The sequence below is a fragment of the Bufo bufo genome, chromosome 2, assembly GCF_905171765.1.
Source record: "Bufo bufo chromosome 2, aBufBuf1.1, whole genome shotgun sequence".
In the NCBI taxonomy this organism is placed as follows: Eukaryota; Metazoa; Chordata; class Amphibia; order Anura; family Bufonidae; genus Bufo; species Bufo bufo.
This window is the reverse complement of record NC_053390.1, coordinates 489,930,289-489,952,957: the sequence shown is the minus strand read 5'-3', so window position 1 is coordinate 489,952,957 and position 22,669 is coordinate 489,930,289.

Below are 22,669 nucleotides of genomic sequence, written 5' to 3'. Positions count from 1 at the left end.
CCAAGCATACCTCCAAGTCCACTAGAGCATGGTTGCAGATTAAAGGCTGGAACATTTTGAAGTGGCCATCGCAGTCACCAGACTTAAATCCGATTGAGAACCTCTGGTGGGACTTATAGAAAGCAGTTGCAGCGCGCAAGCCTAAGAATGTGACTGAACTGGAGGCTTTTGCCCATGAAGAATGGGCGAAGATACCCGTAGATCGCTGCAAGACACTTGTGTCAAGCTATGCTTCACGTTTAAAAGCTGTTATAACTGGAAAAGGATGTTGTACTAAGTACTAAGATTGAATGTCACTTGCGAGTTGAATAGAACTGATAATGATGTGAGCACAGAAAAGACATTTGTGGTTATTTCATTATAAATGTTATGTTATATTTGTCTGACTTACAAGTGCCTCTTTGATTTAATTGTAAACCAGATGACTGAAATGATCAAGATCAATGTCAAACTGGCCAAAACACTCAATTTCAGTGGGGGTTGAATAATTTTGAACACAACTGTAAGTCACAACAATAGACAATCACAGTCTGCTTAAACTAATAAAACACAAATAATTAAATGTTACCATGTTTTTATTGAACACACCAATCCATATCATTCCAAAAGGTTCACATACTTTTTCTTGCAACTGTATCAAATAAAAAGACCGAATAGCATAGACATTTACTTAACATTTGGTATTCGGAGTGTGAAAAGAAGAATAATACATTAAGAGATACAGTGCCTTGTAAAAGTATTCACCTTCCTTGACTTTTTTCGTATTGTGGTGCCTCACAACCTGGACTTAACCACCTCCGGACCGCCTAACGCAGGATCGCGTTCCGGAGGTGGCAGCGCTGCGCACAGTCACGCATATACGCGTCATCTCGCGAGACGCGAGATTTCCTGTGAACGCGCGCACACAGGCGCGCGCGCTCACAGGAACGGAAGGTAAGAGAGTTGATCTCCAGCCTGCCAGCGGCGATCGTTCGCTGGCAGGCTGGAGATGTGTTTTTTTTAACCCCTAACAGGTATATTAGACGCTGTTTTGATAACAGCGTCTAATATACCTGCTACCTGGTCCTCTGGTGGTCCCCTTTGTTTGGATCGACCACCAGAGGACACAGGTAGCTCAGTAAAGTAGCACCAAGCACCACTACACTACACTACACCCCCCCCCCATCACTTATTAACCCCTTATTAGCCCCTGATCACCCCTAATCACCCCTGATCACCCCATATAGACTCCCTGATCACCCCCCTGTCATTGATTACCCCCCTGTCATTGATCAACCCCCTGTAAAGCTCCATTCAGACGTCCGCATGATTTTTACGGATCCACTGATAGATGGATCGGATCCGCAAAACGCATCCGGACGTCTGAATGAAGCCTTACAGGGGCATGATCAATGACTGTGGTGATCACCCCATATAGACTCCCTGATCACCCCCCTGTCATTGATTACCCCCCTGTCATTGATTACCCCCCTGTAAAGCTCCATTCAGATGTCCGCATGATTTTTACGGATGCACTGATACATGGATCGGATCCGCAAAACGCATCCGGTCGTCTGAATGAAGCCTTACAGGGGCATGATCAATGACTGTGGTGATCACCCCCCTGTCATTGATTACCCCCCTGTAAAGCTCCATTCAGATGTCCGCATGATTTTTACGGATGCACTGATAGATGGATCGGATCCGCAAAACGCATCCGGACGTCTGAATGAAGCCTTACAGGGGCATGATCAATGACTGTGGTGATCACCCCATATAGACTCCCTGATCACCCCCCTGTCATTGATTACCCCCCTGTCATTGATTACCCCCCTGTAAAGCTCCATTCAGATGTCCGCATGATTTTTACGGATGCACTGATAGATGGATCGGATCCGCAAAACGCATCCGGACGTCTGAATGAAGCCTTACAGGGGCATGATCAATGACTGTGGTTATCACCCCATATAGACTCCCTGATCACCCCCCTGTCATTGATTACACCCCTGTCATTGATCACCCCCTGTAAAGCTCCATTCAGATGTCCGCATGATTTTTACGGATGCACTGATACATGGATCGGATCCGCAAAACGCATCCGGTCGTCTGAATGAAGCCTTACAGGGGCATGATCAATGACTGTGGTGATCACCCCCCTGTCATTGATTACCCCCCTGTAAAGCTCCATTCAGATGTCCGCATGATTTTTACGGATGCACTGATAGATGGATCCGATCCGCAAAACGCATCCGGACGTCTGAATGAAGCCTTACAGGGGCATGATCAATGACTGTGGTGATCACCCCATATAGACTCCCTGATCACCCCCCTGTCATTGATCACCCCCCTGTCATTGATTACCCCCCTGTAAAGCTCCATTCAGATGTCCGCATGATTTTTACGGATGCACTGATAGATGGATCCGATCCGCAAAACGCATCCGGACGTCTGAATGAAGCCTTACAGGGGCATGATCAATGACTGTGGTGATCACCCCATATAGACTCCCTGATCACCCCCCTGTCATTGATTACCCCCCTGTAAAGCTCCATTCAGATGTCCGCATGATTTTTACGGATGCACTGATAGATGGATCGGATCCGCAAAACGCATCCGGACGTCTGAATGAAGCCTTACACGGGCGTGATCAATGACTGTGGTTATCACCCCATATAGACTCCCTGATCACCCCCCTGTCATTGATCACCCCCCCTGTCATTGATCACCCCCCTGTCATTTAGCACCCCTCTGTAAGGCTCCATTCAGATATTTTTTTGGCCCAAGTTAGCAGAATTTTATTTTTTTTTTCTTACAAAGTCTCATATTCCACTAACTTGTGTCAAAAAATAAAATCTCACATGAACTCACCATACCCCTCACGGAATCCAAATGCGTAAAATTTTTTAGACATTTATATTCCAGACTTCTTCTCACGCTTTAGGGCCCCTAGAATGCCAGGGCAGTATAAATACCCCACATGTGACCCCATTTCGGAAAGAAGACACCCCCAGGTATTCCGTGAGGGGCATATTGAGTCCATGAAAGATTGAAATTTTTGTCCCAAGTTAGCGGAACGGGATACTTTGTGAGAAAAAAATTAAAAATATCAATTTCCGCTAACTTGTGCCAAAAAAAAAAAATTTCTATGAACTCGCCATGCCCCTCATTGAATACCTTGGGGTGTCTTCTTTCCAAAATGGGGTCACATGTGGGGTATTTATACTGCCCTGGCATTCTAGGGGCCCCAAAGCGTGAGAAGAAGTCTGGTATCCAAATGTCTAAAAATGCCCTCCTAAAAGGAATTTGGGCACCTTTGCGCATCTAGGCTGCAAAAAAGTGTCACACATCTGGTATCGCCGTACTCAGGAGAAGTTGGGGAATGTGTTTTGGGGTGTCATTTTACATATACCCATGCTGGGTGAGAGAAATATCTTGGTCAAATGCCAACTTTGTATAAAAAAATGGGAAAAGTTGTCTTTTGCCAAGATATTTCTCTCACCCAGCATGGGTATATGTAAAATGACACCCCAAAACACATTCCCCAACTTCTCCTGAATACGGCGATACCAGATGTGTGACACTTTTTTGCAGCCTAGGTGGGCAAAGGGGCCCATATTCCAAAGAGCACCTTTAGGATTTCACAGGTCATTTACCTACTTACCACACATTAGGGCCCCTGGAAAATGCCAGGGCAGTATAACTACCCCACAAGTGACCCCATTTTGGAAAGAAGACACCCCAAGGTATTCTGTGAGGGGCATGGCGAGTTCCTAGAATTTTTTATTTTTTGTCACAAGTTAGTGGAAAATGCTTATTTTTTTTTTTTTTTTTTTTTTCATACAAAGTCTCATATTCCACTAACTTGTGACAAAAAATAAAAACTTCCATGAACTCACTTTGCCCATCAGCGAATACCTTGGGGTCTCTTCTTTCCAAAATGGGGTCACTTGTGGGGTAGTTATACTGCCCTGGCATTCTAGGGGCCCAAATGTGTGGTAAGGAGTTTGAAATCAAATTCTGTAAAAAATGACCTGTGAAATCCGAAAGGTGCTCTTTTGAATATGGGCCCCTTTGCCCACCTCGGCTGCAAAAAAGTGTCACACATCTGGTATCTCCGTAATCGGGAGAAGTTGGGGAATGTGTTTTGGGGTGTCATTTTACATATACCCATGCTGGGTGAGAGAAATATCTTGGCAAAAGACAACTTTTCCCATTTTTTTATACAAAGTTGGCATTTGACCAAGATATTTATCTCACCCAGCATGGGTATATGTAAAAAGACACCCCAAAACACATTCCTCAACTTCTCCTGAATACGGGGATACCAGATGTGTGACACTTTTTTGCAGCCTAGGTGGGCAAAGGGGCCCACATTCCAAAGAGCACCTTTCGGATTTCACAGGTCATTTACCTACTTACCACACATTTGGGCCCCTAGAATGCCAGGGCAGTATAACTACCACACAAGTGACCCCATTTTGGAAAGAAGAGACCCCAAGGTATTCGCTGATGGGCATAGTGAGTTCATGGAAGTTTTTATTTTTTGTCACAAGTTTGTGGAATATGAGACTTTGTATGAAAAAAAAAAAAAAAAAAAAAAAAATCATCATTTTCCACTAACTTGTGACAAAAAATAAAAAATTCTAGGAACTCGCCATGCCCCTCACGGAATACCTTGGGGTGTCTTCTTTCCAAAATGGGGTCACTTGTGGGGTAGTTATACTGCCCTGGTATTCTAGGGGCCCAAATGTGTGGTAAGGAGTTTGAAATCAAATTCAGGAAAAAATGAGGAGTGAAATCCGAAAGGTGCTCTTTGGAATATGGGCCCCTTTGCCCACCTAGGCTGCAAAAAAGTGTCACACATCTGGTATCCCCGTACTCAGGAGAAGTTGAGGAATGTGTTTTGGGGTGTCTTTTTACATATACCCATGCTGGGTGAGATAAATATCTTGGTCAAATGACAACTTTGTATAAAAAAATGGGAAAAGTTGTCTTTTGCCAAGATATTTCTCTCACCCAGCATGGGTATATATAAAATGACACCCCAAAACACATTCCCCACCTTCTCCTGAGTACGGAGATACCAGATGTGTGACACTTTTTTGCAGCCTAGGTGGGCAAAGGGGCCCATATTCCAAAGAGCACCTTTCGGATTTCACAGGTCATTTTTTACAGAATTTGATTTCAAACTCCTTACCACACATTTGGGCCCCTAGAATGCCAGGGCAGTATAACTACCCCACAAGTGACCCCATTTTGGAAAGAAGAGACCCCAAGGTATTCGCTGATGGGCATAGTGAGTTCATAGAAGTTTTTATTTTTTGTCACAAGTTAGTGGAATATGAGACTTTGTAAGGAAAAAAAAAAAAAAAAAAAAAATCATCATTTTCCGCTAACTTGTGACAAAAAATAAAAAGTTCTATGAACTCACTATGCCCATCAGCGAATACCTTAGGGTGTGTACTTTCAGAAATGGGGTCATTTGTGGGGTGTTTGTACTGTCTGGGCATTGTAGAACCTCAGGAAACATGACAGGTGCTCAGAAAGTCAGAGCTGCTTCAAAAAGCGGAAATTCACATTTTTGTACCATAGTTTGTAAACGCTATAACTTTTACCCAAACCATTTTTTTTTTACCCAAACATTTTTTTTTTATCAAAGACATGTAGAACTATAAATTTAGAGCAAAATTTCTATATGGATGTCGTTTTTTTTGCAAAATTTTACAACTGAAAGTGAAAAATGTCATTTTTTTGCAAAAAAAATCGTTAAATTTCGATTAATAACAAAAAAAGTAAAAATGTCAGCAGCAATGAAATACCACCAAATGAAAGCTCTATTAGTGAGAAGAAAAGGAGGTAAAATTCATTTGGGTGGTAAGTTGCATGACCGAGCAATAAACGGTGAAAGTAGTGTAGGTCAGAAGTGTAAAAAGTGGCCTGGTCTTTCAGGGTGTTTAAGCACTGGGGGCTGAGGTGGTTAACATGGATTGTTTGAGGATTTGCATCATTTAATTTACAGAACATGCCCACAACTTTGAAGATTTTTTTTTTATTTTTAATTTTTTTTTTTTATTGTGAAGCAAACAACATAGAAACATAGAATGTGTCGGCAGATAAGAACCATTTGGCCCATCTAGTCTGCCCAATATACTGAATACTATGGATAGCCCCCGGCCCTATCTTATATGAAGGATGGCCTTGTGCCTATCCCATGCATGCTTAAACCCCTTCACTGTATTTGCAGCTACCACTTCTGCAGGAAGGCTATTCCATGCATCCACTACTCTCTCAGTAAAGTAATACTTCCTTATATTACTTTTAAACCTTTGCCCCTCTAATTTAAAACTGTGTCCTCTTGTGGTAGTTTTTCTTCTTTTAAATATGCTCTCTTCCTTTACCGAGTTGATTCCCTTTATGTATTTAAAAGTTTCTATCATATCCCCTCTGTCTCTTCTTTCTTCCAAGCTATACATATTAAGGTCCTTTAACCTTTCCTGGTAAGTTTTATCCTGCAATCCATGTACTAGTTTAGTAGCTCTTCTCTGAACTCTCTCTAGAGTATCTCTATATCCTTCTGGAGATATGGCCTCCAGTACTGCGCACAATACTCCAAGTGAGGTCTCACCAGTGTTCTGTACAGCGGCATAAGCACTTCACTCTTTCTACTGCTTATACCTCTCCCTATACATCCAAGCATTCTGCTGGCTTTTCGTGCTGCTCTATTACATTGTCTTCCCACCTTTAAGTCTTCTGAAATAATTACTCCTAAATCCCTTTCCTCAGATACTGAGGTCAGGACTGTGTCAAATATTCTATATTGTGCCCTTGGGTTTTTTTACGCCCCAGGTGCATTATCTTGCACTTATCCACATAACAAATAGGACAAAACAGAAAAAGTCGATGTGCATAACTATTCAGCCCCCTAAAGTCAATACTTTTGTAGAGCCACCTTTCGCGGCAATCACAGCTCCAAGTCGCTTTGGATAAGTCTCTATGAGCTTGCCACATCTTACCACTGAGATTTTTGCCCATTCCTCCTTGCAAAACTGCTCCAGCATCTTCAAGTTGGATGGTTTGCGCTTGTGAACAGCAATCTTTAAAGTCTGACCACAGATTTTCTATTGGATTGAGCTCTGGGCTTTGACTAGGCCATTCTAACACATTTACATGTTTCCCTTTAAACTACTCAAGTGTTGCTTTAGCAGTGTGTTTGGGGTCATTGTCCTGCTGGAAGGTGAACCTCCGTCCTAGCCTCAAATCACGCACAGAGTGGTACAGGTTTTGCTCCAGAATATCCCTGTATTTAGCACCATCCATCTTTCCCTCAACTCTGACCAGTTTCCCAGTCCCGGCTGCTGAAAAACATCCCCACAGCATTATGCTGCCACCATCATGTTTCACTGTGGGGATGGTGTTCTTTGGGTGATGTGATGTGTTAGGTACGTGCCAGACATAGCGTTTTATTTGATGGCCGAAAAGTTCAATTTTAGTCTAATCAGACCAGAGCACCTTCCTCCATACATTTGGGGAGTCTCTCACATGCCTTTTTGCAAACTCACACCGTGCCTTTTTGTTTTTAGCTAAAAGTAATGGCTTTCTTCTGGCCACTCTTCCATAAAGCCCAACTCTATGGAGCGTACGGCTTATTGTCGTCCTATTTACAGATACTCCAGTCTCTGCTATAGAACTCTGCAGCTTTGTGCTGCCTCTCTGGTTAATGCCCTCCTTGCCCGGTCTGTGAGTTTTGGTGGGCGGACGTCTCTTGGCAGGTTTGCTGTTGTGCCATGTTCTTTCCATCTGGTTATGATGGATTTGATGGTGCTCCTGGAGACCATCAAAGATTTGGATATTTTTTTAAAACCTAACCCTGACTTTTACTTCTCAGCAACATTGTCCCTTACTTGTTTGGTGAGTTCTTTGGTCTTCATGGCAGTGTTTGGTTAGTGATGCCTCTTGCTTAGGTGTTGCAGCCGCTGGGGCCTTTCAAAAAAGGTGTGTGTATACAGGGAGTGCAGAATTATTAGGCAAATGAGTATTTTGACCACATAATTCTCTTTATGCATGTTGTCTTACTCCAAGCTGTATAGGCTCGAAAGCCTACTACCAATTAAGCATATTAGGTGATGTGCATCTCTGTAATGAGAAGGGGTGTGGTCTAATGACATCAACACCCTATATTAGGTGTGCATAATTATTAGGCAACTTCCTTTCCTTTGGCAAAATGGGTCAAAAGAAGGACTTGACAGGCTCAGAAAAGTCAAAAATAGTGAGATCTTGCAGAGGGATGCAGCACTCTTAAAATTGCAAAGCTTCTGAAGCGTGATCATCGAACAATCAAGCGTTTCATTCAAAATAGTCAACAGGGTCGCAAGAAGCGTGTGGAAAAACCAAGGCGCAAAATAACTGCCCATGAACTGAGAAAAGTCAAGCGTGCAGCTGCCAAGATGCCACTTGCCACCAGTTTGGCCATATTTCAGAGCTGCAACATCACTTGAGTGCCCAAAAGCACAAGGTGTGCAATACTCAGAGACATGGCCAAGGTAAGAAAGGCTGAAAGACAACCACCACTGAACAAGACACACAAGCTGAAACGTCAAGACTGGGCCAAGAAATATCTCAAGACTGATTTTTCTAAGGTTTTATGGACGATGAAATGAGAGTGAGTCTTGATGGGCCAGATGGATGGGCCCGTGGCTGGATTGGTAAAGGGCAGAGAGCTCCAGTCCGACTCAGACGCCAGCAAGGTGGAGGTTGAGTACTGGTTTGGGCTGTTTGGGCTCAATGGACCCCATTGAGAACCTGTGGTCCATCATCAAATGTGAGATTTACAAGGAGGGAAAACAGTACACCTCTCTGAACAGTGTCTGGGAGGCTGTGGTTGCTGCTGCACGCAATGTTGATGGTGAACAGATCAAAACACTGACAGAATCCATGGATGGCAGGCTTTTGAGTGTCCTTGCAAAGAAAGGTGGCTATATTGGTCACTGATTTGTTTTTGAATGTCAGAAATGTATATTTGTGAATGTTGAGATGTTATATTGGTTTCACTGGTAAAAATAAATAATTGAAATGGGTATATATTTGTTTTTTGTTAAGTTGCCTAATAATTATGCACAGTAATAGTCACCTGCACACACATATATCCCCCTAAAATAGCTAAAACTAAAAACAAACTAAAAACTACTTCCAAAAATATTCAGCTTTAATATTAATGAGTTTTTTGGGTTCATTGAGAACATGGTTGTTGTTCAATAATAAAATTAATCCTCAAAAATACAACTTGCCTAATAATTCTGCACTCCCTGTATGTAATGACAGATCATGTGACACTTAAAGAGGACCTTTCATCTGAATCAAGTAAGTAAACTGAATATACATACATGGAGAGCGGCGCCCAGGGATCCCCCTGCACTTACTATTATCCCCGGGCGCCGCTCCGTTCTCCTGTTATAGGCTCCAGCTCATAGCATGGCTAAGAGCTGAGCGCTGCGATTGGCCAGCGCTACAGCATAGGAGAAGGAGACCGCGGCAGGCTCAAATGGGTGGAGCCTAACTATGACTTTACCGGAGCCTATAACAGGAGAACGGAGCGGCGCCCGGGGATAATAGTAAGTGCAGGGGGATCCCTGGGCGCCGCTCTCCATGTATGTATATTCAGTTTACTTACTTGATTCAGATGAAAGGTCCTCTTTAAATTGCACATAGGTGGACATCATTTCACTAATTATGTGACTTCTGAAGCTAATTGGTTGCACCAGAGCTTTTTATGGGCTTCCTAACAAAGGGGGTGAATACATACGCACATGCCAATTTTCTGTTTTCTATTTCTAAACAATAGTATTATTAATATAATATTTTTCTCATTTAACTTCACTAACTTAGACTATTGTGTTGTGATCCATCACATAAAATTCAGATTAATAAAACATTGAATTTAAGGCTGCAATGTAAAAAAATACGAAAAAAGTCTAGGGGGGTGAATACTTTTGCAAGGCACTGTAGGTGTGAATCTAAGAAAGGAGAGGAGAGAAGGGGGAGGATAGAGAGGAGGGTGGGATGGGGAGGAAAAAAAGGAAAAAAAAAAAACCTTCTGGATTCTATGCTGTCAATAATGCTGTGTATTCCTGTGAGTTTTGGAACGCAATCCAGTGCTGTTGTGGGAGCCAATTTTTGTTTCCACATGCAAGGGATACATGCTCTTGTGGCGTTCACCAGATGTTGTACCACCGACCTCCTGTATGTTGACATGGGGATCTCACTATGATGGAGTAGGAAGATTGCAGGTGTCTTGGGTAGAGTATGATTAGTGAATTAGTGAATGATTAGTGAATTTATACGCGATGCGCCACACCTCATGCCAAAAGCTGGCTAGCATGGGGCACTTCCCAAAAATTTGTAAAATCGATTCTCTGTTTCTCCCACAACGCCAACATAGCGGGGAGACTGTAGTAAATAGAGAATGTAACTTGGTATGTACCCTGTACCATTTGGATAGGACCTTAAAACCTATTTCCTGTATATTGATAGCTATAGAGATCTTATGTGTTAATGTGTAAAGACGTTCTTTTTGTTCCTTTGAGAAGGTTAGCCCTAGGTCTTTCCCAGTTGAGGATATAGGTAGGAGAGGATTGATTTGTTGGAGAATTGAGTAGGCTAGACATTGCGTATCTGATTACCCCCTTCGCATCGCATATTTGTTGGTGATGCCTTTTGGACTTTGCAATGCCTCAGCCGTCTTTCAAGCTTTTGTTAATTACATTTTTAGGGATATATTGGAATTACTCATAATTGTGTACATTGATGACATTTTGATGTTTTCTAAAGATGTTCAGTCCGACTATGTGCATACGGTTCTCAAAAGGCTCAGGGATAACTTCCTGTATATGAATTTACCCATGTGTTCTTTTGAGGTAGAGGAGATCAGGTTGCTTGGGGTGATTGTCACCCGCAGGCTTTCGGATGGATCCCGGCAAGGTGTAGGCGATACAGGATTGGGTCCAGCCCAGGAACCTGAAGGCCCTTCAAAGGTTTTTGGGTTTTGCCGACTTCTATAGGGAGTTTATTAGGGGTTTCTCAAAAATAGTGACGCCCCTAACTGACCTTACTTGCAAAGGGGTAGATGTGTGCTTTTTCGGCATTCTCAAACCTCAAGGATGCTTTTGCGTCTGCCCCTGTCCTGGTCCAACCCTACCTAGATGGGCCATATGTGGTTGAGGTGGATGCTTCGGAGGTCGGAGTGGGGGCGGTGTTCCAGGGGTCCCCTTCCCTCACACACCTCTGACCTTGTGCTTTCTTTTCTAGAAAGTTCTCGACCACAGAATTAAACTACCATATTGGTAACAGGGAGTTATTAGCCATTAAATGGTCCCTTGAGGAATGGAGACATTTCTTGGAAGGGGCCAGACATCCGTTTGTGGTTCTTACTGACCATAAGAACTTAATTTACCTGGAAAATGCTAAAAGCCTTAAACCCAGGCCTTGTTTTTTTAACGATTTCGATTTTCTATTTCATTTATTCCTGGGTCAAAAAACATTTGAGCAGATGCTCTATCCAGGAGTCTGCGCCCTGTCCAGCAAGAAAAGGCTAGTCTACCCCGGGAATTGTGGTCGCCTCCACCAACGTTTAATAAGAGGTGAGGAATTCACAACATCTGGCTCCCACAGACACCCCTCAGGATAAGTTGTTTGTGACAGTTAATCCGAGGCTCCGTATTATTCAGAGTTGCCATGATTCCGTGCTGGCCGGTCATCCAGGGCTAAAATCGAGTTGCTTTTAGAATTAAACTCCTTGGGAATTTTAAGATCCCTAATGTGTTTCACAGATCCCTCCTTAAAAAAGCCCAGGAGCCTTTGTGTCCTATACACCTCTTGGTCCTGTTCTGGTTGATAGTCGGGAGGAGTATGAAGTTGAACGGATTGACTCCTGAAAGTTCCAAAATTTGGTTCAATACCTAATACATTGGAAAGGTTATGGATCAGATTAGAGGTCATGGGTCCTCGAAAGTCGTATCCATACTGATATGTTGATTGCTGAATTTCATTCTAGGTTTCCGGACAAACTGGGTGTTGAGAGCCCAGAGGTCTCTCCTCAAGAGGGGGGTACTGTCAAGCAGCTAGAGAGACAGAAGCAGTCTCGCCGGAATCATGTCTCTCATTCTCCCAGGGGGTCTCTGGCCCTCCAGCGGGACATCCCTTACCCCTTGCTGGCCACGAGGGGCGAGGTGTCGCCTCCGCAGGCTGGAGTTAGTAAAGGTTTGCGCTTTACGTGTGCGTGTCACTCTGTGGGATCCATTCCGGATGTTGGTGCTTCTGGGAGACGGGACACCGTCATTCCCAGTGCTGACACTGGTCGCTGAGACGCTGGAACCCCTACCGTCAGCTGTTGCCAGGGAAGCTCTGTTGTCATGTCTCCTGACTTAAACATTTTGTAAAATTAATACACAACAATTCATGTTTGTGGCAACCTAAAAGTCTTAATCAAACAGACCAATGAATGTAATATGGCCCCTAAAAGAAATGAGGGAACTTCTCAAAATTTGTTTTGTGTCCAATTTGGCAAAATAAATAATAAACCTAAGGGTGTTATTCTAGTGGTCCCCTGGTATTCACTGTTTAACCCCTATTCAGAGATCTGGAATTTGCTGCAGGAAACCAATCAGGCCACTACCTCTTGGAGTAGTCCTGGTGTAGTTGTCAGTCAACCCCTGGAGGTGAGGACACCAGTGAGAAGCACCAAGGGGTCAGGCAAAACTCATCATCAGGAAACTAACTGAGGTCTTGGCAGATGGCAATAGGTCAAAACAGAGAACAAGCTATGGTCAGGGCAAGCCTCACAGAGTCAGAATAGTCAAGCAGGCAAAGGGTTTGGTACACTTAAGCCAGGCTAAAAAAATTGCACATTTGCTGCTAGACTTTGAACTATGTAGATCCCTAATACCTATACCAAAGGGAAATCCAGCCATTGGCTGGGGAACATTTGGGCTATCTGTGCTTGCTGTTTAAGAGGAATATGCCTTAAATAAAAGGCCAGGAGGCCTTAGCAAACATACACAGCCACAGCCTGCAGAACTAATCAGGATGCCGGTGGCTGGGAGTGCCAGAAGCAGAAGAGCGGCACACAACAGGGAAGCCGGGGGTAGGGTAGGGTGGTGTCCGTGCCCACAAGAGAGCAAGGCAGTGATGTTCACAGACCAGTATCCCCCATACTTACACTCTCTTTTTATTGGACCAGACTGTGCCAGGAATTTCTTCAGAAGTACAGGAGCATATGTGTTCTCTGCAGGCTCCCAACACATCTCCTCTAAACCAAAGGCCTTTCATTCCATGAGATTTAAGGTCTCCCCTTGTGGAGGCTGCCTTATATACCAAGGGACATCCAGCCATTGATTGGGGAACATTTTGGCTGCGCGCACGCTGGCCCTTTGAGAAGCTGAGAGTGAGCATGCACCCTCAAGAACAAACTAGGAGGCCTCTGCATATATATGCATGCAACGCCTGCAGGAGTAAGCAGGATGCTAGCGGCAGAAGAGTGGGACTCAGCAGGTAGGCAGAGGTGAGTAGCATGGTGTCTGTGTCTGCAGAGAAGAGCACGACAATGGTGGGTGTGACATTAACAAAAAGCCCAATTAAAAACACATTTGTCATGCTTTTTAATATTATAAACATTTCCAAAAATTTTCGTTTTCGGAGACAGATGCTGTTTAAACATACACAGTGGTATTGGAAAAAAACTAACTTGTTGGAAACAAGCGTCCAAAAGTTATGCCTTAATAGGACAGATGCCTGCTCCTGCTTATGCATGCATACATTAATGTCATAAGAAACAACTGTTCTGTAAAGGCATCAAAAATATTCCTTAACAGAGCCAGATGTCTGCCTGTATTTATATGTTACTTGTCAGAAGAAACAGAGGTTTGTTCTGAACAAGCCTGGAAAAATTCACAGCAACATCAGTACAGTTTGAATGTGGAAAGGGTAAGGTGGGTATGGGTAATAGTGGCAGAAATAGTAGAAGTACTAGTAGCAGCACAACGTGAAACAGACAAGGAAGCAGATGTATATGAGGGTGTGTTGGATTAATAGAGTAGTAGTAGTAGCGGTGGGTGTGTAGGGATAATGGTAGCAGAAGTAGAAGAAATGTAAGTGGCAGTAGGGGGATTTGCAGCAGGGATTAGCAGCTGTTGCAGTGGTGGCAGAAGCCATATGGTACAGAACATGATGTTAGGAAGGCACATAGCAACTGTGGTGTGTTGGGGCCAGTGATAGTCACCGTCAACACTGGGAGATCTTTTCATTGGCATCAGCAAGCGGTGTGTGAAAAACTTCATGGATCCTTGCCTCAATAATTTTGATATAGGCAGACAATTGGGCGGCAGTCGTGTGCTGGCTGAAAGCTGAAACCAAAAGCGTACACAGAGTATCCTAGTAATACATCAATTTGGCCTTCCTTTTAACAACTGGAAAACATTCCCCCCGTTTTGCTTTGATAGCAAGGGTCTAAAAGCATGGCTATCCAGTAATCATCAGATTCCTTGATGCTAGCAATACATCTTTCAGTACATAAGCAAGTAAGCATATACAGTGCCTTGAACAAATATTCATACCCCTTGAACTTTTCCACATTTTTTTTCACGTTATACCCACAAAAGTAAATGTACTTTATTGCCATTTTTGGCTTCGTTCACATCACCGTTCAGCCTTTCCGTTCTCCTGCTCCGTTTAGGAGCAGGAGAACGGAAAGGACGGAGAAGGCACATAACTGAGCCCTTAGGACCCCATAGACTATAATGGGGTCCGTTATGTTTCCGCACAGAAGATGATTTTGAATCAGAGACAAAAGTCCTGCATGCACAACTTTTTTCTCCGCTCCAAAATCATCTTCTGAAAAGGAAAAGGATACATGATTTTCAATTTTTTTAAATAAATAAATCAATAAAAATCTGGAAAGTGTGGCATACATTTCTATTCAGCCCTCCTGAGTCAATACTTTGTAGGACCACATTTCGTTGCAATTGCAGCTGCAAGTCTTTTGGGGTATATCTGTATCAGCTTTACACATCTAGATGCTGATGTTTTGCCCATTATTCTTTGCAAAATAGCTCAAGCTCAGTGAGATTGGATTGAGTGTCTGTACGGCATTTTTAAATATTGCCACAGACTCTCAATGGGATTTAGGTCTGAAATTTGACTGGGCCATTCTAACACATGGATATGCTTTGATCAAAACCATTCCATTGTAGCTCTGGCTGTACGTTTAATGTCGTTGTCCTGCTGGAAAGTGAACCTCTGCCCCAGTCAAGTCTTTTGCAGCCTCTACCAGGCTTTCCTCCAGGATTGCCCATCCATCTTCCCATTAACTCTGACCAGATTCCCTGTCCCTGCTGAAGAAAAGCATCCCCACAGCATGATGCTGCCACCACCATGTTTCATGGTGGGGATGGTGTGTTCAGGGTAATGTGCTGTGTTAGTTTTCTGCCACACATAGCATTTTGCATTTAAACCAATCAGTTCAACTTTGGTCTCATTTCACCAGAGCACATTCTTCCACTTCCACATGTTTGCCAAGTCCATGGCTTGTGGAAAGCTGCAAACAAGACTTCTTTTGGCTTGCTTTCAAAAATGCCTTCTTGCCTCTCTTCCATAAAGGCCAGATTTGTGGAGTACAGGACTAATAGTTGTCCTGTGGACAGATTCTCCTACCTGTGCTGTGGATCTCTGCAGCTCCTACAGAGTTACCATGGGCCTCTTGGCTGCTTCTCTAATTGCTGCTCTCCTTGCCTGGGCTGTAAGTTTAAGTGGACGGCCATGTCTTGGTATGTTTGCAGTTGCGCCATACTCGGATGATGTATTTAACAGTGCGGTTGTGTTCCTTGGTTTCATAAGGTCACGACTCACAAACAAACTTCTTAGGCCTTCACAGAACAGCTGTAGTTATTCTGAGAATGCATTACAAACAGGTGGATTCTATTTATTAATTAGGTGACTTCTGAAGGTAATTGGTCATGCTGGATTTCATTTAGGAGTATCAGAGTACAGGGGGCTGACTATAAATGCATTCATAATTCTGAAAACCATGTATCATTTTTAGTGTTGAGTGAAGTGAAGCTTTTGAAGCTGAATTCATCCAAAGTTTTGGAAAACTTTGATTCTAAACCAATCCAAGTTTCCTTGCGCTTTCTCCTGAATCTCTCTTAACCCAACTACCATCCACAGCCATCTAGGCAACCCTACACCACCAGCAGGCTTAATCTGACTCCAGCTGAACTCCCCTTCATACCATCAGTCAGGGGACCCGTCTCTCATACGTCTAGGCCCTCCAGAAATCGTCTTTGGATCAGGGCCTTGTCTGGCCTACAAATTCCCGGCCTTGATTTCGGCCCCAACGCCGAGTAAGAAGCCTCAACCGTGGCAATACGACCTACTCTCCAAACTGGAACTAGCGGGACGAGTGGTGACCTCGTGACCGATGTGGCAGGCCCTGCGCAAATCACTCCGGCGTCAATCGCCTCCAGGCAAGTGCTTCCCCGCCATCCAATACAGCCTGCATACTGTGGCAGGGCAGACACCAAACCCTTGCACTGAGTCTTGCTCAACAAAGCACCTCGCCTGGAGCGCTTTGCTTTTGACAAGAAGGTTGCTGCACTGCCATTTTCTTACCGCTGGCTCTCATCACATTCCTGGCACTTTTCCCCATCCCCCAGGAGCCCCAGCCTTGAAAGTGCTCCCTATCAAACTTCGGGGTCTCACCTAGAACATTTCTCTAGCCGTATACCTGGGCAACTGCCATCTGCCACAATATCTAAAGATTCACCCCCATCTGGGAAGGAGCCGTGCTCCAATCTTTTCTGGTTCTCCCCAGGCAAATCCTTTATAAATAACTGCACGTCAACAATAACTTTTCAGGGTCCTCTGCCCAATTTTTCTAAGCCAAGAGGCAATATCCTGGCTAAATAGTGTCTCCACCACCTGGAGGGGAGACCGCCTTGTTCTGTGTGCATCGCGCAAATACGTATCGCTTACCACTGCACATAAGCAGCCCATCTGACCCTTTTTCTGAACTCTCGTCACCTGGGTTCTCGCAATGGTCAAAGTAGGCAAACCGGAGGGTCTCTCCCATCAAGAAAAAGAACACTGCCTGGGATGGAGAAATTTTGGAAGAAAGGGGGAGCCCCTTCCTCAGTAACTTCTAAAGATAAGACATCGCTTTCACCTGGGAATGACCACCTAGGTAATCTCACCCCAGAAAAACCTAACAGAGGGACTTCAGGAGGCACACCAGATCCTATCAATCTCCCAATCCGCAATGCAGCGAATAATTGAAACAGCCCTTAAACCACTTAAGAAAGATCTCTCGGACATTAAGCATGACGTCGGTAATATAGGCCTCAGAGTGGACCAACTGGAAGTGAACCACGCATCTGCAGTCATGTTTGGGGAAGCTACAACAGGCGCTTTTCATTCATGTCATTCCCACCTCAATGCCCTTCTCTCTCACTTGGAAGATCAAGAAAACAGGAATAGAAGGAACAATCTACGGATTTGCGGAGTCCCTGAAATTTTCCCTTTCTCCTCTCTAATGGACACTGTTTACGACATTCTGAGATCTTTACTCCCAGGCGAGGAGGCCCCTCAATTGGTTCTTGAATGAGCCCATAGAGCACTTCGCCAGAAGCCGAGGATTTAAACTTCCAACACCGCAAACTTATTTTAAAGTCAGCCAGAGACTCAGAAAATATCACCTGCAGCGGCACTCCTATATCGTTCTATCAAGACCTATCCCCTCTAACCCTTAACAAGCACAAATGTCTCAAGCCGATCACAGAAGTCCTCAGGAGGAAGAAAATCCCCTCTCAGTGGCTGTTTCCGTTTTGGCCTCTCATTCACCTTTCATGGTTCGCTGAAGGTTATCCGCCACCCGGAAGATCTACCTTCCATCTGTTCGGATCTGAAAATGGACGCCTCCTCTATTCCTTCTTGGCTCCAATTCTCGTATATCTTCGAACTCCCTCGACTTCCTGAGATCTCGCCGTGGCAGACTGTAAGGTGGTCCACTTCAAGAAAGAGATCCGCGGTCTCCAATGAGGACTGAATGTCTTTCCATTTATCTCTAGGCTAAATCAAAGTTTGCTTTATGTTGTTTGGGTAACATTACTTTGTTCTAAATGACCCTCTCCCTAAACTGGAGAGCAATTGTCTTTTCTTGTGATTGTGTGATTCTTGGTGTCTGGGGTCGGCGGGGTTGGTGGACGGGGAGGGAGACTGGTCTTCCTGGGCACGTTCCCTTTTAAGTGAGTTGGCTAGTCTTCCTCTCTTCTCCCCCCCCCCCCTCCTCTGCGGTCGCCCAGCATGGCTTTGTATAGTGGTTCGGTGGGTTTCCCCTTCTCAGCCATGGAGTTTACACACTTTCCTTTTTAGCTCTTTAAGAGCTATCTTTATAAAATTGTTCTGTTTCTGTTATTACGTGGTTTATGTTATCTACTAATTCTCCAGCGAAGAGGTCCAGGGTCTTTCAGCACTTATGGTTGTTGCACGCGGACGTCGCGATCCTCCAAGAGACTCACTTCAAATTAGGTAAAACCCCTGCACTCACACGTACCAACTACTCACAATGGTTCCATTCATGCCACACCACTTCCAAGATTAGAGGAGTATCTATAGCCTTTAAAAAATCGGTCCCCTTCACGTTGTCCTCCAGCCTATCAGACCCAGAGGGCAGATTTCTTTTTTTGAAAGGCACAATCGCCAACACAACAATTTCCATTGCGAGCCTATACACCCCGAACAGTAATTATGCTCACTGGTTAGAGGGGGCTCTAAGACAATTCGATTCATTTAAAGATGGCCTTTGCATAGTGAGTGGAGACTTTAATGTTGCAATTGAGCCTATTTTAGATTCCTCTTTCCTCAAGTCCGACTTGTCCTTCTGGAAATTCAGATCTATAAAACTGGCCCTCCAGTCACTGGGAGTAAGAGATGCTTGGCGCACCTTATACCCATCACACCATGATTATTCCTACTTTTCTACTCCCCACAACTCCTACCAAAGACTGGATTACATATTTGTCTCCACCCCCCACTTACACCAGGTGTCTAGAGCTCATATCGGGCAAATCACTGTCTCAGACCATGCACCAGTCCTGGTCGAGCTAAAGATCTAAACCCTCCCTAAACGTGCATATACTTGGAGGTTGAACGAACTTCTCCTGAACAATGAGCTCTACAAACAAAGGATCTCAAAGATCCTCACCTCCTTTCTTTCCAAAAAGACATCTGACTCTATTTCCCCAACATAGAGGCCCATAAGACTGTGGTCCGCGGTGAATTTCTCTCCATATGCACATATGCTAAATCTTGCCGAACCAAGGAAGTTGACTCTCATGCCAGATATTGCTAGGCTAGAGAGATCTCATAAACAATCCCTACAGCTTCTCAATTTGAAGGCTGCAAAAGCATATTTATACTCCCAACACAGGGTCTATCAATATGGCAACAAGGGCTCTAAATTTATAGCCTTGCTAGCCAAACGCAAACAGGAACAACTACATATCAAGCAAATAGTCTCTGATTCAGGTTCCCCAGTCACGGACACACAGGTTATCGCACAACAATTCCAACAGTTTTACGCATCCCTATACAACATAAGGGAAGATGAATCTCCAGGCCAAACGGCCCAGCGCAAACTAGACATAGTTGCCTTCCTGGAACGATTGTCCCTTCCTTCGCTAGCTGATGCCCAACGCTCCAACCAAGATAAACGTTTCACCCTAGAAGAACTTAAATTGAGCCTTTTGTCATCCCCTCCCAAGGCAAGAGTCCAGGCCCCGATGGCCTTCCTATACAATATTACAAATCCTTCCCTGAGATTTTACTTCCCTAAATGTTGAACACCTTCAACTCGCTAATGGGAGAAATAGGGTTCCCGCCACGAACCCTAGCAGCACATATAGCAATTCTACCAAAAGACAGTACAGATCCCTCTCTGCAGCAGCTACAGCCCTATATCTCTCCTTAATGTGGACATAAAGCTATACGCAAAATTACTGGCAAATCGACTGAATTCTATGCTACTAGGTCTAGTAAACGCTGGGGGTTCGTGAAGGGGGGGGGGTAAAGAGAACACGCTACAGATCCTACAGTTGATCCAATTTGCTCGGCCTACTAAGATCCCCTTGGCACTCTTATCCACAGACGCTGAAAAAGCGTTTGACCGAGGAGATTGGATCTTCATGTCTCAAGCTTTAACTACAGTGGGGCAAAAAAGTATTTAGTTAGCCACCAATTGTGCAAGGTCTCCCACTTTAAAAAAAAATGAGAGAAGCCTGTAATTTTCATCATAGGTATACTTCAACTATGAGAGACCTAATGAGAAAAAAAAATCTGAAAATCACATTGATTTTTAAAGAATTTATTTGCAAATTATGGTGAACAATAAGTATTTGGTCAATAACAAAAGTTCATCTCAATACTTATGTTATATACCCTTTGTTGTCAATGACAGAGGTCAAACATTTTCTGTAAGTATTCACAAGGTTTTCACACACTGTTGGTGGTATTTTGGCCCATTCCTCCATTAAGATCTCCTCTAGAGCCGTGATGTTTTGGGGCTGTCGCTTTGCAACACGGACTTTCAACTCCCTCCAAAGGTTTTCTATGGGGTTGAGATCTGGAGTCACTCCAGGACCTTGAAATACTTCTTACGAAGCCATTCCTTCGTTGCCCGGGTGGTGTGTTTGGGATCATTGTCATGGCCCCATTCATTATTTCCTTTACACGAGTCAGCCGTCCTAGTCTCTTTGCAGAAAAACAGCCCCAAAGCATGTGAGATCTTGTGTGGAGCCCAAGATCGAGGGAGATTATCCGTGTGCTTGTATGTCTTCCATTTTCTAATAATTGCTCCCACAGTTGATTTCTTCACACCAAGCTGCTTGCCTATTGCAGATTCAGTCTTCCCAGTCTGGTGCAGGTCTACAATTTTGTATCTGGTATCCTTCGACAGCTCTTTGGTCTTGGCCATAGTGGAGTTTGGAGTGTCTTTTATACTGATAACGAGTTCAAACAGGTGCCATTGATACAGGTAACGAGTGGAGGACAGAGGAGCCTCTTAAAGAAGAAGTTACAGCTCTGTGAGAGTCAGAAACCTTGCTTGTTTGTAGGTGACCAAATACTTATTTTACCGAGGAATTTACCAATTAATTCATTAGAAATCCTACAATGTGATTTCCTGTATTCTTTCCCCTCATTCTGTCTCTCATAGTTGAAGTGTACCTATGATGAAAATTACAGGCCTCTCATCTTTGTAAGTGGGAGAACTTGCACAATTGGTGGCTGACTAAATACTTTTTTGCCCCACTGTAAGTTCAGGCTTCCTCCACATTTTATCTCCCGCATGTATTCTAATCCTACAGCATCGGTACGAGTCAACTGCACTCTTTCTCAACCCTTCCGAATATCCAACGGTACACGCCAGGGCTGCCCTTTATCTCCTTTGCTCTTCGTGCTCACGATAGAAACACTCATCCAACACATTAGACAACACCCAGATGTTTCAGGTATAACGGTAAGAAACCAAGTTCACCTTACAGCAGCTTATGCAGATGATCTTCTAATTCTCACAACGAATCCTGATGTTTCTTTCCCAACGTTACAAGGCATTTTCTCCACATTCCGAAACCTCTCCAATTTTAAGATAAATCCTGCAAAATCGTCTGTGCTAAACGTTTCTTGCGCCGGGGGGACAGTTGCTAGAACCTTTGCCAGATCTTCCATCCCATGGTCCCACACCTCTATCAAGTATTTGGGTCTTTCCATCTCGGCCAATCCTGGGAACTGGTACTCACTCAACTATGCCCCACTAGAGTCCCAAGTTTCACAGATCATAGACAGCTGGAAAATTCCTTACATCTCTTGGATTGGTCGAGCTAATCTCCTCAAAATTCCTCTACCTATTTCAAACATTACCTATCTTTCTTCCCCGATCCTTTTTCACGACTACGCGTAGGCGTTTTTTGCAGTTCCTTTGCTGGAAAACTCTGACAAAACCTAAAGGGGCTGGGGGCATAGGGTTTGCTGACATAGAGGTTCTCTACCAGACAGTTCACCTGGCTAGAATGGTTGACTGGCACCGGGGTACTTCCCCTAAACTGTATGTTCCCATAGAGGAAGCAGTCTCAGGCTTCCCACTCACCAAGGAATCTTACTCCTTCAAACTGGAAGACGACTGATCCAGAGAGGGTGACTCTCCAGGTATGGTATTCTCTTTGCAAAGTTACATCTATATGGTCATCCCCTTCCCCCATCACTGGTTTGGGAGACCTCATTGGTCTTAACACTCCCTATACTTCTATCGATCTTCCCCTACAAAAGAGCCTAAACACAAAGAAAATTGGAGATATACTAGTTGATGGCACTCTACCGGAGTTCTGGGCGTTGCGTGATCAGTTTCCCTCTATTTCTATGACTCAGTTAACCTACAACCAGATTGCCTTGGGTTTCAGGACATTAATGAAACTGGGCCCTCTGCCCCGAGATGTTACTTGGCAAGAGCGTCTATCTGCGCTACGCTCCCCTATTCCCAAGCTTATTTCTAAGATATACAGGGAACTGGTTATGCTTCCCCGGGATTCCCCGTTACCATACATCAGGGCTTGGGAACAGGAATTAGGCCAGACTCTCACCCCATCAGATGTATTAT